The 18,306-nt window shown below is 38.8% G+C and overlaps 1 non-coding gene across 1 annotated transcript; it reads left to right on the forward strand.

Annotated features, from left to right (window-relative positions):
- Positions 1-5,333: 5,333 nt before the first annotated feature.
- Positions 5,334-5,441, forward strand: LOC112761205 (small nucleolar RNA R71). The gene has a single exon (XR_003181611.1). It is a non-coding gene; the product is annotated as a small nucleolar RNA R71 (small nucleolar RNA).
- The last annotated feature ends 12,865 nt before the right edge of the window (positions 5,442-18,306 follow it).

The following is an 18,306-nucleotide window of genomic DNA, read 5'->3' on the forward strand; positions in this document are numbered from 1 at the left end:
CAACGCCAGTTTTCATTATTTAAACTCGGGCCACGTATGGACTATTATATATTTCTGGAAAGCCCTGGATGTCTACTTTCCAACGCAATTGGAAGCGTGCCATTTGGAGTTCTGTAGCTCTAGAAAATCCACTTTGAATGCAGGGAGGTCAGAATCCATCAGCATCTGCAGTCCTTCTTCAACCTCTGAATCTGATTTTTGCTCAAGTCCCTCAATTTCAGCCAGAAAATACCTGAAATCACAAAAAAACACACAAACTCATAGTAAAGTCCAGAAATGTGAATTTAGCATAAAAACTAATAAAAACATCCCTAAAAGTAACTAGATCCTACTAAAAACATACTAAAAACAATGCCAAAAAGCGTATAAATTATCCGCTCATCACAACACCAAACTTAAATTGTTGCTTGTCCCCAAGCAACTGAAAATCAAATAGGATAAAAAGAAGAGAATATGCTATAAATTCCAAACTATCAATAAAACTTAGCTCTAATCAGATGAGCGGGACTTGTAGCTTTTTGCCTCTTGAATAGTTTTGGCATCTCACTTTATCCATTGAAGTTCAGAATGATTGGAATCTATAGGAACTCAGAGTTCAGATAGTGTTATTGATTCTCCTAGTTCAGTATGTTGATTCTTGAACACAGCTACTTTATGAGTCTTGGCCGTGGCCCTAAGCACTTTGTTTTCCAGTATTACCACCGGATACATAAATGCCACAGACACATAACTGGGTGAACCTTTTCAGATTGTGACTCAGTTTTGCTAGAGTCCCCAATTAGAGGTGTCCAGGGTTCTTAAGCACACTCTATTTTTGTTTTGGACCTTGACTTTAACCGCTCAGTCTCAAGTTTTCCCTTGACACCTTCACGCCACAAGCACATGGTTAGGGACAGATTGGTTTAGCCACTTAGGCCAGGATTTTATTCCTTTAGGCCCTCCTATCCACTGATGCTCAAAGCCTTGGATCCTTTTTATTACCCTTGCCTTTTGGTTTTAGGGCTATTGGCTTTTTCTGCTTGCTTTCTTTTTTCTTTTATTTTCTTTTATTTTCGCCATTTTTTTTCTGCAAGCTTTGTATTCACTGCTTTTTCTTGCTTCAAGAATCATTTTTATGATTTTTCAGATTATCAAATAACATGTCTCATTTTCATTATTCTTTCAAGAGCCAACTTATTTAACATTCATAAACAACAACTTCAAAAGACATATGCACTGTTCAAGCATTCATTCAGAAAATAAAAAGTATTGTCACCACATCAATATAATTAAACTAAGTTCAAGGATAAATTCGAAACTCATGTACTTCTTGTTCTTTAGAATTAAAACATTTTTCATTTAAGAGAGGTGATGGATTCATAGGACATTCATAACTTTAAGATATAGTTACTAAATACTAATGATCATGCAATAAGACACAAACATAGATAAGCACTTAACAAAAAAAATGAAAAACAGAGAATGTAAGAACAAGGAATGAGTCCACCTTAGTGATGGTGGCGTTTTCTTCTTGAAGAACCAATGATGTCCTTGAGTTCTTCTATGTCTCTTCCTTGTCTTTGTTGCTCCTCCCTCATTGCTCTTTGATCTTCTCTAATTTCATGGAGGATGATGGAGTGCTCTTGATGTTCCACCCTTAGTTGTCCCATGTTGGAACTTAATTCTCCTAGGGAGGTGTTGATTTGCTCCCAAAAATTCTGTGGAGGGAAGTGCATCCCTTGAGGCATCTCAGGGATTTCTTGGTGATGAGCTTCTTCATGCGTCTCTTGAGATCCATGAATAGGCTCTCTTGTTTGCTCCATCCTTTTCTTAGTGATGGGCTTGTCCTTATCAATGAGGATATCTCCCTCTATGTCAATCCCAGCCAAATTGCATAGATAGCAAATGAAGTGAGGAAAGGCTAACCTTGCCATAGTGGAGGACTTGTCAGCCACCTTGTAGAGTTCTTGAGGTATAATCTCATGAACCTCCACTTCCTCCCTAATCATGATACTATGGATCATGATGGCCCCGTCTACAGTAACTTCAGACCGGTTGCTAGTGGGAATGATTGAGCGTTGAATGAACTCTAACCATCCTCTAGCTACAGGCTTAAGGTCCAATCTTCTCAGTTGAACCGGTTTGCCTTTTGAGTCAATCTTCCATTGAGCTCCTTCCACACATATGTCCATGAGGACTTGGTCCATCCTTTGATCAAAGTTGACCCTTCTTATGTAGGGGCGTGCGTTTTCTTCCATCATTGGTAAGTTGAACGCCAACCTCACATTTTCCAGACTAAAATCTAAGTATTTCCCCCAAACCATTGTAAGATAATTCTTTGGGTTCGGGTTCTTACTTCGATCATGGTTCCTAGTGATCCGTGCATTGGCATAGAACTCTTGAACCATTAGAATTCCAACTTGTTGAATGGGGTTGGTTAGAACTTCCCAACCTCTTCTTTGGATTTCATGTCGGATCTCCGGATACTCATTTTTCTTGAGTTTGAAAGGGACCTCGGGGATCACCTTCTTCTTGGCCACAACATCATAGAAGTGGTCTTGATGGGCTTTGGATATGAATCTTTCCATCTCCCATGACTCGGAGGTGGAAGCTTTTGTCTTCCCTTTCCCTTTTCTAGAGATTTCTCCGGTCTTAGGTGCCATCAATGGTAATGGAAAAACAAAAAAACTATGCTTTTACCACACCAAACTTAGAATATTGCTCGCCCTCGAGTAAGAGAAGAAAGAATAGATGAAGAAGAAGAAGAAGATATGGAAGAGAGGGAGAGAGGGTTGTGTTTCGGCCAAGAAGGGGAAGATAGGGTTGTGTTGTGTGAAAATGAAGAAGGAATGAGGGGTTTATATAGTGGAGGGAGAGGGGTTAGGGTTCGGCCATTTAAGGTGGGTTGGGTGGGAAATTGATTTTGAATTTTGAAGGTAGGTGGGGTGTATGGGGAAGGGTGGATGGATGTGATTGGTGAAGAGGTAATAAGGAAGAGAGCTTGAGGTGATTGGTGAAGGGTTTTGGGGAAGGGTGTTTATTGGGAAGGGTGAGTGTTGAGAAGAAGGAAGAAAATGAGTGGAGGTAGGTGGGGATCCTGTGGGGTCCACAGATGCTGAGTTGATCCTGTGGGGTCCACAGATCCTGAGATGTCAAGGATTTGCATCCCTGCACCAATTAGGCATGTAAAACACCTTTGCATGCAATTCTGGCGTTTAAACGCCGAATTGATGCTTGTTCTGGGCGTTCAACGCCCAGATGCAGCATGTTTCTGGCATTGAACGCCAGTTCTATGCTTGTTTCTGGCGTTCAGCGCCAGCTCTCCTCAGGGTGCATTCTTGGCATTTGAACGCCAGGATATTGCTTGTTTCTGGCGTTCAACGCCAGATCCATGCACTGTTCTGGCGTTGAACGCCAGCCAGATGCTCCTTACTGGCGTTTAAACGCCAGTAAGTCCTTCCTCCAGGGTGTGATTTTTCCTCTGCTGTTTTTGATTCTGTTTTTAATTTTTGTATTTATTTTGTGACTCCACATGATCATGAACCTAAGAAAACATGAAAGAACAATAAAAATAAAATAAAATTAGATACATAAAAATTGGGTTGCCTCCCAACAAGCACTTCTTTAATGTCAATAGCTTGACATTGAGCTCTCATGGAGCCTCACAGATGTTCAGAGCATTGTTGAGACTTCCCAACACCAAACTTAGAGTTTGGATATGGGAGTTCAACACCAAACTTAGAGTTTGGTTGTGGCCTCCCAACACCAAACTTAGAGTTTGACTGTGGGGGCTTTGGTTGACTCTGTAGTGAGAGAAGCTTTTCATGCTTCCTCTCCATGGTTGCAGAGAGAGATCCTTGAGTTTTAAACACAAGGTTGTCCTCATTTAGTTGAAGGGTCAATTCTCCTCTGTCCACATCAATCACAGCTCTTGCTATGGCTAGGAAGGGTCTTCCAAGGATGATGGATTCATCTTCATCCTTCCTAGTGTCTAGGATTATGAAATCAACAGGGATGTAAAGGCCTTCAACCTTTATTAGCATGTCCTCTACTTGTCCATAAACCTATTTTCTTGAATTGTCTGCCATCTCTAATGAGATTCTAGCAGCTTGCACCTCAAAGATTCCAAGTTTTTCCATTACAGAGAGTGGCATGAGGTTTATTCCTGATCCAAGGTCACATAGAGCCTTTTCAAAGGTTATGGTGCCTATGGTACAAGGTATTAGGAACTTTTCAGGATCCTGCTTCTTCTGAGGCAATCTCAGTTGATCCAATGCATTTAGTTCATTGGTGAACAGGGGAGGTTCATCTCCCCAAGTCTCATTACCAAATAAATTGGCATTCAGCTTCATGATTGCACCAGGGTACTTGGCAACTTGCTCTTCAGTAACATCCTCATTCTCTTCAGAAGAGGAATACTCATCAGAGCTCATGAAGGGCATAAGGAGGTTCAATGGAATCTCTGTGGTCTCTAGATGAGCCTCAGATTCTTCTAGTTCCTCAAAGGGAAACTCCTTGTTGATCACTGGACGTCCCAGGAGGTCTTCCTCACTGGGATTCACGTCCTCCTCCTCCCTTGTAGGTTCGGCCGTGATGGTTATATCAATGGCCTTGCACTCTCTCTTTGGATTCTCTTCTGTATTGCTTGGGAGAGTACTAGGAGGGGTTTCAGTGATCTTCTTACTCAGATGGCCCACTTGTGCCTCTAAATTTCTAATGGAGGACCTTGTTTCATTCATGAAACTCAGAGTGGCCTTAGATAGATCAGAGACTAAGTTTGCTAAGCTAGATGGATTCTGCTCAGAATTCTCTGTCTGTTGCTGAGTGGATGATGGAAAAGGTTTACTATTGTTAAACCTGTTTCTTCCACCATTATTAAAGCCTTGTTGAGGCTTTTGTTGAGCCTTCCATGAGAAATTTGGGTGATTTCTCCATGAGGGGTTATAGGTATTTCCATAAGGTTCACCCATATAATTTACCTCTGCTATTGCAGGGTTCTCAGGATCATAAGCTTCTTCTTCAGAAGATGCCTCTTGAGTACTGTTGGATGCAGCTTGCATTCCATTCAGACTCTGAGAAATCATATTGACCTGCTGAGTCAATAGTTTGTTCTGAGCCAATATAGCATTCAGAGCATCAATTTCAAGAACTCCCTTCCTTTGAGGCGTCCCATTACTTACAGGATTCCTCTCAGAAGTGTACATAAACTGGTTGTTAGTAACCATGTCAATAAGTTCTTGAGCTTCTCCAGGCGTTTTCTTTAGGTGAATAGATCCACCTGCAGAATGGTCCAGTGACATCTTTGATAACTCAGACAGACCATCATAGAATATATCCAGGATGGTCCATTCTGAAAGCATGTCAGAAGGACACTTTTTGGTCAGTTGCTTGTATCTCTCCCAAGCTTCATAGAGGGATTCCCCTTCTTTCTGTTTGAAGGTTTGAACATCCACTCTAAGCTTACTAAGCTTTTGAGGAGGGAAGAACTTGGCTAAGAAAGCCGTGACCAGCTTATCCCAAGAGTTCAGGCTATCTTTAGGTTGAGAATCCAACCATATTCTAGCTCTGTCTCTTACAGCAAATGAGAATAGCATGAGCCTGTAGACCTCGGGATCAACCCCATTGGTCTTAACAGTATCACAGATCTGCAAGAATTCAGTTAAGAACTGAAAAGGATCTTCAGATGGAAGTCCATGAAACTTGCAGTTTTGTTGCATCAGAGAAACTAGTTGAGGCTTAAGCTCAAAATTGTTTCCTCCAATGGTAGGGATGGAGATGCTTCTTCCATGTAAATTGGAATTTGGTGCAGTAAAGTCACCAAGCATCTTCCTTGCATTATTATTATTTTCGGCTGCCATCTCCTCTTCCTTTTCGAAAATTTCTGTAAGGTTGTCTCTGGATTGTTGTAATTTAGCTTCTCTTAGTTTCCTCTTCAGAGTCCTTTCAGGTTCAGGGTCTGCTTCAACAAGAATGTTCTTGTCTTTGCTCCTGCTCATATTAAAAAGAAGGGAACAGAAAATAATAATAGGAATCCTTTTTACCACAATATAAAGGTTCCCTTGTGTGAGTAGAAGAGAAGAAGAATAAGAATGAAGAAGAGAAAATTCGAACACAGAGAAGAAGAGAGGGTTCAAATTTTAAGGTAAAGATAAGTGTTAGTAGATGAATAAATAAATAGAAGGAGATGAGAGAGAGGGAATTTCGAAAATTAATTAAAATAGAAAATAAAATTTGAAGTTAAATTTCGAAAATTAAATTTGAAATTAAATTAAAATTAAAACAATTAGTTAATTAAAAAGGAAATTTGAAAAAGGGGGAGATAATTTTCGAAAATTAGAGAGGGAAAATTAGTTAGGTGGTTTTGAGAAAGATAAAAAACAAACAAAAAGTCAATTAGTTAGTTGAAAAAGATTTGAAAATCAATTTTGAAAAGATAAGAAGATAAGAAGTTAGAAAAGATATTTTAAAATCAAATTTTTGAAAAAGATATGATTTAAAAAGATATGATAGAAAGATATGATTAAAATTAGTTTTGAAAAAGATTTGAATTTCAAAATCATAATTAATGACTTGACTCACAAGAGATCACAATATATGATTCTAGAACTTAAAGTTTGAATCTTTCTTAACAAGAAAGTAACAAACTTGAAATTTTTGAATCAAAACATTAATTGTTGATATGATTTTCGAAAATATGATATAAAAATAAGAAAAAGATTTTGAAAATATTTTGAAAAATATTTTTGAATTTTTTGAAAATAAAAAAAATGGAAAAGATATGATTTTTGAAAAAGATTTTGAAAAGATAAGATTTTTTAAATTGAAAATTTGATTTGATTCATAAGAAACAATTAAATTTAAAAACTTTTTGACTAAATCAAATCATATTTTCGAAAATTTTGAGTAAAATAAGGAAAAGATATTTTTTTTATTTTTGAATTTTTAATGATGAGAAAGAAAAACATGAAACTGACTCACAACATGAAAATTATGAATCAAAACACATAATGCATGCAAGAATGCTATGAATGTCAAAATGAACACCAAGAACACTTTGAAGATCATAATGAACATCAAGAACATATTTTTGAAAATTTTTATATGCAAAGAAAACATGCAAGACACCAAACTTAGAAATCTTTCATGTTTAGACACTATGGATGCAAGAATGCATATGAAAAACAAGAAAAGACACAAAACAAGAAAATATGAAGATCAACCAAGAAAGTTCATCAAGAACAACTTGAAGATCATGAAGAACACTATGAATGCATGAATTTTTTTTTCGAAAATTATATGCAAAATTTAAAACATGCAATTGACACCAAACTTGAAAATTGACTCAAGACTCAAACAAGAAACACAAAATATTTTTGATTTTTATGATTTTTTAATTTTTTTGGTTTTTTCGAAAATTATTTGAAAAAGAAAAATAAGGATTTCAAAATTTTAATGTGAATTCCAGGAATCTTGCACTCTTAGTCTAAAGCTTCAGTCTAGGAATTATACATGGCTCACTAGCTAGCCAAGCTTTCATTGAAAGCTCCGGTCCAAAACACTAGACATGGCCAATGGCCAGCCAAGCTTCAGCAGGACATTACATCCATTGAGGTAATTAGTTGAAGTCTCAGTCCAAAAGAATTTAGACATGGCTTTACAGCCAGCCAGAATTTCAACAAATCATCATGAAACACTAGAATTCATTCTTAAAAATTCTGAAGAAAAATATATTTTTGAAAATATTAAAATTTTTTTGAAAATAAAGGAGAATTTTTTTTTGAAAGAAATTTTTGAAAAATTTTTGAAAAGAAAATTACCTAATCTGAGCAACAAGATGAACCGTCAGTTGTCCAAACTCGAACAATCCCCGGCAACGGCGCCAAAAACTTGGTGCACGAAATTGTGATCTCTGGCAAAGGCACCAAAAACTCAGTACGCACATTCTTAATCTCAAATTCTTTTTCGTTCACAACTTCGATACAACTAACCAGCAAGTGCACTGGGTCGTCCAAGTAATAAACCTTACGTGAGTAAGGGTCAATCCCACGGAGATTGTTGGTATGAAGCAAGCTATGGTCATCATGTAAATCTCAGTCAGGCGGATTTAAATGGTTATAGAATTTTCGAATAATAATAGTAAATAAACAGAAAATAAAGATAGAAATACTTATGTAATTCATTGGTGAGAATTTCAGATAAGCGTATAGAGATGCTTTCGTTCCTCTGAACCTCTGCTTTCTCGCTGTCTTCATCCAATCATTCTTACTCCGTTCTATGGCAAGCTTTATGTAGGGCATCACCGTTGTCAATGGCTACTTCCCATCCTCTCTGTGAAAATGGTCTAATGCGCTGTCACTGCATGGCTAATCATCTGGAGGTTCTCGATCATACTGGAATAGGATTCACCCTCCTTTTGCGTCTGTCACTACGCCCAGCACTCGCGAGTTTGAAGTTCGTCACAGCCATCCCTTCTCAGATCCTACTCGGAATACCACAGATAAGGTTTAGACTTTCCGGATCTCAAGAATGGCCATCCATGGGTTCTAACTTATACCACGAAGATTCTAATATCTCGGACTCGGTCCTCTGTATTAGATATCTAAGAGATACTCATTCTAGCTTGTTTGCATGTAGAACGGAAGTGTTTGTCAGACACGTGTTCATAGGTGAGAATGATGATGAGCATGACATAATCATCACATTCATCATGTTCTTGGGTGCAAATGGATATCTTAGAGAAGGAATAAGCTTGAATTGAATAGAAAAACAGTAGTACTTTGCATTAATTCATGAGGAACAGCAGAGCTCCACACCTTAATCTATGGAGTGCAGAAACTCTACCGTTGAAAATACATAAGTGATAAAGGTTCAGGCATGGCCGAGAGGCCAGCCCCCATGATCTAAGAACTAAACGTCTAGATGAACAAAGAATAATTCAAAGATGGTCCAAAAGACAAAACTAAAGACGTAAATACAATAGTAAAAAGTCTTATTTATACTAGACTAGCTACTAGGGTTTACAGAAGTAAGTAATTGATGCAGAAATCTACTTCCGGGGCCCACTTGGTGTGTGCTTGGGCTGAGCTTGAAGTCTACACGTGGAGAGGTCATTCTTGGAGTTGAACGCCAATTTGTAACGTGTTTCTGGCGTTGAACTCCACTTTGCAACTTCTTCCTGGTGCTGAACGCCAGACTGCAGCATGAAACTGGCGTTCAACACCAGTTTGCGTCATTTAAACTCAGGAAAAGTATAAACTATTATATATTGCTGGAAATCCCTGGATGTCTACTTTCTAACGCAATTAGAAGCGCACCATTTGGAGTTCTATAGCTCCAGAAAATCCACTTTGAATGCAGGGAGGTCAGAATCCATCAGCATCTGCAGTCCTTCTTCAACCTCTGAATCTGATTTTTGCTCAAGTCCCTCAATTTCAGCCAGAAAATACCTGAAATCACAAAAAAACACACAAACTCATAGTAAAGTCCAGAAATGTGAATTTAGCATAAAAACTAATAAAAACATCCCTAAAAGTAACTAGATCCTACTAAAAACATACTAAAAACAATGCCAAAAAGCGTATAAATTATCCGCTCATCACTCAAGATCTCTTTCATGAACTTGGCATAAGAGGGTATTTGCTCAAGTGCCTCTGCAAGAGTCCTAAGATAGTCTACAAAGTGAGCAAATTGCTTATCCTGCTCCTCTTTGGCGGAGTTTTTGAGGATAAGGTATCTTGGCTTTGTATTCTTCAACCTTGGTTGCTGTAGGTTTATTTCCAACAGAGGTGGTTGGAGAAGCCTTTTTAGAGAGGTTGTTATCAGCACTTGTGTGTGTCTGATCCCTCACTGGCGTTTGAATGCCAGGGTTGGAAGCTGGATTGGCGTTGGACGCCAACTCCTTACCTGTTCCTGGCATTTGAACGCTAGAACTGAGCTTCCCTTGGGCGTTTAACGCCAACTCCTTGCCTGTTCCTGGCGTTTGAACGCCAGAACTAAGCATGGGTTGGGCGTTTAACGCCAGCTCTTCACCCTTTTCTAGCGTTTGAGCGCCAGATTTATTCCTCTCTGGGCTTTTACTGTCCTCAGAGGGATTTTGTGTAGCAGTTTGTTCATTTCTTGGCTTTCTGCTACTTTGAAGTGAGGTATTTAATGTTTTCCCACTTCTTAACTGAACTGCTTGGCACTCTTCTGTTATTTGTTTTGATAACTGCTGTTCTGTTTGCTTCAACTGTACTTTCATATTCTTATTAGCCATTCTTGTGTCTTGTAGTATCTCCTTGAATTCGGCCAGCTGTTTTGTTAAAAAATCTAATTGTTGATTGAATTCAGTAATTTGTTCTGCAGGACTCAGTTCAGCAGTTACTGTTTTAGCCTCTTCTTTCATGGAAGAGTCACTGCTTTGGTACAGATGCTGATTTCTGGCAACTGTATCAATGAGCTCTTGAGCTTCTTCAATTGTCTTTCTCATGTGTATAGATCCACCAGCTGAGTGATCTAGAGAAATTTGAGCTTTCTCTGTAAGCCCATAATAAAAGATGTCTAACTCCACCCACTCTGAAAACATTTCAGAGGGATATTTTGTTAGCATCTCTCTGTATCTCTCCCAGGCATCATAAAGAGATTCATTATCTCCTTGTTTAAAGCCTTGGATGTTCAGCCTTAGCTGTGTCATCCGTTTTGGAGGGAAGTATTGGTTCAGCAATTTTTCTGACAGCTGTTTCCATGTCCTTATGCTAGCCTTAGGTTGGTTATTTAACCACCTCTTAGCTTGGTCTTTTACAGCAAATGGAAATAGTAATAATCTGTTGACATCCTGATCTACTTCCTTATCATGTACTGTGTCAGCAATTTGTAAAAACTGTGCCAGAAACTCTGTAGGTTCTCCCTGTGGAAGACCGGAATACTGGCAACCTTGCTGCACCATGATAATAAGCTGAGGATTTAACTCAAAGCTACTGAATCCGATGGAGGGTATACAGATACTACTCCCATATGAAGCAGTAGTGGGGTTAGCATATGACCCCAGAGTCCTTCTAGACTGTTCATTTCCACTTAGGTCCATGATGGAGAAAGGGAGATGTTGTGAATTGGAGATTCAAATAGTATTAAAATATTTTTTCTATTAATTTTTTTTGAATAGAAAACGGAAATTAATAAAATAAAATAAAATATAAATGGGTAAGGATTTTTGATAAATGAAGAGAGAGAAAAAGTGGTTAGGAGGTTTTGAAAAAGATATGATTTTTTTTAAAAAATTTAAAAAGGATATGATTTGAAAAAGATGTGATTTTTTTTTAAAAAAACTTGACAACTAAGATATAATAAGATAAAATTTTTAAATTGAAATCTGAATTTTTATGAAAAATTTCGAAATATTTGCTTGAAAATAGTTAGAAAAGATAGTTTTTGATTTTTGAATTTTATGATGAAAGAGAAAAACACACAAAAGACACACAACTTAAAATTTTTAGATCTAATGCTCCTTATTTTTGAAAATTTTGGAGGAAAAACACTAAGGAACACCAAAGTTAAAAATTTTAAGATCAAAACACAAGGGAGACTCAAGAACACCTTGAAGACTCACAAGAACAACAAGAACATGGAGATAGAACACCAAACTTAAAATTTTTAGAAAACCAAAATAAAATTTTTGAAAACTAAAGAAAAATTAACAAGAAAACACCAAACTTAAAGTTTGGCACAAGATTTAATCAAAGAAAAATTATTTTTAAAAAAAAGTTTTAAAAAGAAGATAGCCAATTACCAAGAACATAAGCACAACGCTCTAGCCAATTGAGCTATAAATTTAACGTGTTTTAATAAGGTATTTAACAAATAAAATTTTTTTGAAAACTAATATTTTGAAAAAGAACAAGAAAAACAAGAAAAGACACAGAACAACTTGAAGATCAAGGAAGAACAAGAACATGCAATTCGAAAATTGAAAGACAAAGAAAAGTAGGCAATTGACACCAAACTTAAAACATGACACTAAACTCACAGAAAAACTAAAAATAAAGAAAAATAATATTTTTGAAAAATTTTTGAAAAGAAAATAAAAGACTCTGACCCAAAAGACAAAATTTTCCTAATCTAAGCAACAAGATTCACCGTCAGTTGTTCAAACTCAAACGATCCCCGGCAACAGCGCCAAAAACTTGGTGCACGAAATTACAATCACACTTTTGCAACTCCGCACAACTAACCAGCAAGTGCACTGGGTCGTCCAAGTAATACCTTACGTGAGTAAGGGTCGAATCCCACGGAGATTGTCGGCTTGAAGCAAGCTATGGTTATCTTGTAACTCTTAGTCAGGATAATAATAAATCTCAGTTTTAATTGGTAGTAAATAAAAAGCATGGATTAAATAGTACTTGTTATGCAGTAATGGAGAATATGTTGGAGTTTTGGAGATGCTTTGTCTTCTGAATCTCTGCTTTCCCCCAGTCTTCTTCTTCACGCACGCAAGGTTCCTCCTATGGCAAGCTGTGTGTTGGTGGATCAACGTTGTCAATGGCTACCATCCGTCCTCTCAGTGAAAATGGTCCAAGTGCGCTGTCACCGCACGGCTAATCACCTGTCGGTTCTCACTCATGCTGGAATAGGATCCATTGATCCTTTTGCGTCTGTCACTACGCCCAACCCTTGTGAGTTTGAAGCTCGTCACAGTCATTCAATCCCTGAATCCTACTCGGAATACCACAGACAAGGTTTAGACTTTTCGGATTCTCAAGAATGCTGCCAATGGATTCTAGCTTATACCACAAAGATTCTGATTAAGGAATCCAAGAGATACTTATTCAATCGAAGGTAGAACGGAGGTGGTTGTTAGGCACGCGTTCATAGGTTGAGAATGGTGATGAGTGTCACGGATCATCACATCCATCATATTGAAGTGCGAATGAACATCTTAGATAGAAACAAGCGTGTTTGAATAGAAAACAGAAATAATTGCATTAATTCATCGAGACACAGCAGAGCTCCTCACCCCCAACAATGGAGTTTAGAGACTCATGCTGATGACAAGTCATCTTAGCCTAGTTTCACTATCCTTTTTCTTTGTTTTTATTAGGTTTTATGCACTTTCTTGCATTCTAAGTAAGTAATTTGGATTAAACATCACACGTATGCGTGGGTCACGCGTGCGCGTCATTTGGATATTTTCCTTGTCACGCGTACGCATCGGTCGCGCGTTCGCGTCGCTCGTACTTTGTGTTAGGCACGCGTCCACGTCATCCATGCGTGTGCGTCACTGCCATTTTCTTCAAAACTCCCTGATAAACCACTATTTTATGGTTTATCTTGTGCTCAATTGAGTGGTTTTTATCAGCTTTTCACCCACTTATTCATATGATTTGCATGTTTTATAATTTCCTTCCTGATTTTGTGCTATGATTGAGAACATGCTTCTTTGGCCTTTAAATTGCTAATTATTAATCCTCTCCTATTACCATTCAATGCCTTGATATGTGTGTTAAGTGTTTTCATAGATTACAAGGCAGGAATGGCTTGGAGGATGGAAAGGAAGTGGTGCGCAGAAATTGTGATCCTTAACAACGGCACCAGAAACTTGGTGCTCGGAACATAATTCATACACTTTGTCACAACTTCGCACAACTAACCAGCAAGTGCACTGGGTCGTCCAAGTAATAAACCTTACGTGAGTAAGGGTCGATCCCACGGAGATTGTCGGCTTGAAGCAAGCTATGGTCACCTTGTAAATCTCAGTCAGGCGGATTTAGATGGTTATAGAAAATTGATAATTAAAACATAATTGAAATATAAACTAGGATAGAGATACTTATGTAATTCATTGGTGAGAATTTCAGATAAGCGTATGGAGATGCTTTGTTCCCTCTGATTCTCTGTTTTCCTATTGTCTTCATCCAATCATTCCTACTCCCTTCCATGGCAAGCTTATGCAGGGCATCATCGTTGTCAATGGCTACATCCCGTCCTCTCAGTGAAAATGGTCTACAATGCGCTGTCACCGCACGGCTATTCATCTGTCGGTTCTTGATCATACTGGAATAGGATTCAGTCATCCTTTTGCATCTGTCACTACGCCCAGTACTCGCGAGTTTGAAGCTCGTCACAGCCATCCCTTCCCGGATCCTACTTGAAATACCACAGACAAGGTTTAGACTTTCCGGATCTCAAAAATGGCCGCCAGTAATTCTAGCCTATACCACGAAGACTCTGATCTCATGGAATGGAAGGCTCGGTTGTCAGGCGAGGCAACCATGCGTCATGAACCAGAAGGCTAAGAGATATGCACTTAAGCGATTGCAAGTAGAACGGAGGTGGTTGTCAGGCATGCGTTTATGGATGGGAATGATGATGAGTGTCACGGATCATCACCTTCCTCATGTTGAAGAACAAGTGTATATCTTAGATAAGAAATAGGCTTGAGTTGAATAGAAAAATAATAGTAATTTGCATTAATTCATGAGGAACAGCAGAGCTCCACACCTTAATCTATGGTGTGTAGAAACTCTACCGTTGAAAATACATAAGAACAAGGTCCAGGCATGGCCGAGATGCCAGCCTCCAAAACGTGATCAAAGGATAATCCAAAGATGGTCCAAAAGATCCCTTTTACAATAGTAAAAAGTCCTATTTATGCTAAACTAGTTACTAGGGTTACAGAGATAAGTAAATGATGCAGAAATCCACTTCCGGGGCCCACTTGGTGTGTGCTTGGGCTGAGGATTGAAGCTTTCACGTGGAGAGGTCTTTCTTGGAGTTAAACTCCAGTTTATAACATGTTTCTGGCGTTTAACTCCACTTTGCAACCTGTTTCTGGCGTTTGACTCCAAAATAGAGCAGGGAGCTGGTGTTGAACGCCAGTTTGCGTCATCTAAACTCGGACAAAGTATGGACTATTATATATTGCTGGAAAGCCCAGGATGTCTACTTTCCAACGAAATTGAGAGAGAATTATTTGGAGTTCTTTAGCTCCAGAAAATCAACTTTGAGTGCAGGGAGGTCAGAATCCAACAGCATCTGCAGTCCTTCTTCAACCTCTGAATCTGATTTTTGCTCAAGTCCCTCAATTTCAGCCAGAAAATACCTGAAATCACAGAAAAACATACAAACTCATAGTAAAATCCAGAAATGTGAATTTTATTTAAAAACTAATAAAAATATACTAAAAACTAACTAAATCATACTAAAAACTAATTAAAAACAATGCCAAAAAGCGTATAAATTATCCGCTCATCACAACACCAAACTTAAATTGTTGCTTGTCCCCAAGCAACTGAAAATCAATTAGGATTAAAAGAAGAGAATATACTATAAATTCTAAAATATCAATGAAACTTAGCTCCAATCAGATGAACGGGACTAGTAGCTTTTTGCCTCTTGAATAGTTTTGGCATCTCACTTTATCCATTGAAGTTCAGAATGATTGGCATCTATAGGAACTCAGAGTTCAGATAGTGTTATTGATTCTCTTAGTTCAGTATGTTGATTCTTGAACACAGCTACTTTATGAGTCTTGACCGTGGCCCTAAGCATTCTGTTTTCCAGTATTACCATCGGATACATACATGCCACAGACACATAATTGGGTGAACCTTTTCAGATTGTGACTCAGCTTTGCTAAAGTCCCCAATTAGAGGTGTCCAGGGTTCTTAAGCACACTCTTTTTTTGCTTTAGACCTTGACTTTAACCGCTCAGTCTCAAGTTTTCACTTGACACCTTCACGCCACAAGCACATGGTTAGGGACAGCTTGGTTTAGCCGCTTAGGCCAGGATTTTATTCCTTTAGGCCCTCCTATCCACTGATGCTCAAAGCCTTGGATCCATTTTTATCACCCTTGCCTTTTGGTTTTAAGGGCTATTGGCTTTTTCTGCTTGCTTTTTCTTTTTCTTTCTTTTTTTTTCGCCATTTTTTCTTTTCTTTTTTTTTTCGCAAGCTTTTGTATTCACTGCTTTTTCTTGCTTCAAGAATCAATTTTATGATTTTTCAGATTATCAATAACATTTCTCCTTTTCATCATTCTTTCAAGAGCCAACATATTTAACATTCATAAACAACAATATCAAAAGACATATGCACTGTTCAAGCATTCATTCAGAAAAGAAAAAGTATTGTCACCACATTAATATAATTAGACTAATTTCAAGGATGAATTCGAAATTCATGTACTTCTTGTTCTTTTGTTTTTAGAATATTTTTCATTTAAGAGAGGTGATGGATTCATAGGACACTCATAGCTTTAAGACATAGTTACTAGACACTAATGATCATATAGTAAAGACACAAACATAACTAAAACATAAAGCATAGTAAATGAAAAATAGGAAAATAAGAACAAGGAGATTAAGGAACGGGTCCAGCTTAGTGAGGGTGGCGTCTTCCTCTTCTTGAAGAACCAATGGTGCTCTTGAGCTCCTCTATGTCCCTTCCTTGTCTTTGTTGCTCCTCCCTCATAGCTCTTTGATCTTCTCTAATTTCATGGAGGATGATGGAGTGCTCTTGGTGCTCCACCCTTAGTTGTCCCATGTTGGAACTTAATTCTCCTAGGGAGGTGTTGATTTGCTCCCAAAAATTATGTGGAGGAAAGTGCATCCCCTGAGGCATCTCAGGGATTTCATGGTGAGGAATTTCCTCACGCTCTTGTTGGGGTCCATGATCTCTTGTTTGCTCCATCCTCTTTTTAGTGATGGACTTGTCCTCATCAATGAGAATGTCTCCTTCTATGTCAATCCCAGCCGAATTGCATAGATGGTAGATGAGGTGAGGAAAGGCTAACCTTGCCAAAGTGGAGGACTTGTCAGCCACCTTGTAGAGTTCTTGAGGTATAATCTCATGAACCTCCACTTCCTCCCCAATCATGATACTATGGATCATGATGGCCCGGTCTACAGTAACTTCAGACCGGTTGCTAGTAGGATGATTGAGCGCTGAATGAACGCCAACCATCCTCTAGCTACAGGCTTAAGGTCCAGTCTTCTCAATTGAACCGGCTTGCCTCTTGAGTCAACCTTTCATTGAGCTCCTTCTACACCTATGTCCATGAGGACTTGGTCCAACCTTTGATCAAAGTTGACCCTTCTAGTGTAGGGACGTGCGTTTTCTTCCATCATTGGCAAGTTGAACGCCAGCCTTACATTTTCCGGACTGAAATCTAAGTATTTCCCCTGAACCATGGTAAGCCAATGCTTTGGATTCGGGTTCACACTTTGATCGTGGTTCCTAGTGACCCATGCGTTTGCATAGAACTCTTGAACCATTAGGATCCCGACTTGTTGAATGGGGTTGGTGAGAACTTCCTAACCTCTTCTTTGGATTTCAAGTCGGATCTCCGGATACTCATTCTTTTTGAGCTTGAAAGGAACCTCGGGGATCACTTTCTTCTTGGCCACAACTTCATAGAAGTGGTCTTGATGGACCTTTGAGATGAATCTCTCCATCTCCCATGACTCAGAGGTGGAAGCAATTGCCTTCTCTTTCCTCTTTCTTGAGGTTTCTCTGGCCTTAGGTGCCATTGATGGTTATGGAAAAACAAAAAGCAATGCTTTTACCACACCAAACTTAAAATGTTTGCTCGTCCTCGAGCAAAAGAAGAGAGAAAGAAGGAGAAGAAGAAGAAGAGTGGAGGAGAGGGAGAGAGGTGTGTATTCGGCCAAGGGTAAGAAAAAAGGGTTGTGTTGTGTGAAAATGAAGAAGGAATGAGGGGTTTATATAGTGGAGGGAAAGGGGTTTGGGTTTGGTCATTTAGGGTGGGTTTGGGTGGGAAGGAGATTTTGAATTTGAAGGTAGGTGGGGTTTATGGGAAAATGTGGTAGAGGTGATTGGTGAAGGGGTAATGGGGAAGAGAGATTGAGGTGATTGGTGAAGGGTATAGTGTTATTGGAATGTGTGAAGAAGAGGGAAGTGGGGTAGGTGGGGATCCTGTGGGGTCCACAGATCCTGAGGTGATCCTGTGGGGTCCACAGATCTTGAGGTGTCAAGGATTTCTCATCCCTGCACCTTTTAGGCGTATAAAATGCCCTATATATGCAATCCTGGCATTTAACGCCAGCTCTATGCTTGTTTCTGGTGTTAAACACCACCTTGCTGCTTGTTTCTGGCGTTAAACGCTAGACAGATGCTTGTTTCTGGCGTTTAACGCCAGCTTTCCTCAGGGTGCAATCCTGGCGTTTAAACGCCAGACTGCTGCTTGTTTCTGGCATTTAACGTCAACTTCATGCTCTGTTCTAGCGTTAAATGCCAGACAGATGCTCCTTACTGGCGTTTAAACGCCAGAATGCTCCTCCTCCAGGGTGTACTGTTTTTAATGCTATTTTTCATTTTGTTTTTGATTTTTCAGTAG

The sequence above is a fragment of the Arachis hypogaea genome, chromosome 16 (genome assembly GCF_003086295.3).
Source record: "Arachis hypogaea cultivar Tifrunner chromosome 16, arahy.Tifrunner.gnm2.J5K5, whole genome shotgun sequence".
Lineage (NCBI taxonomy): Eukaryota > Viridiplantae > Streptophyta > Magnoliopsida > Fabales > Fabaceae > Arachis > Arachis hypogaea.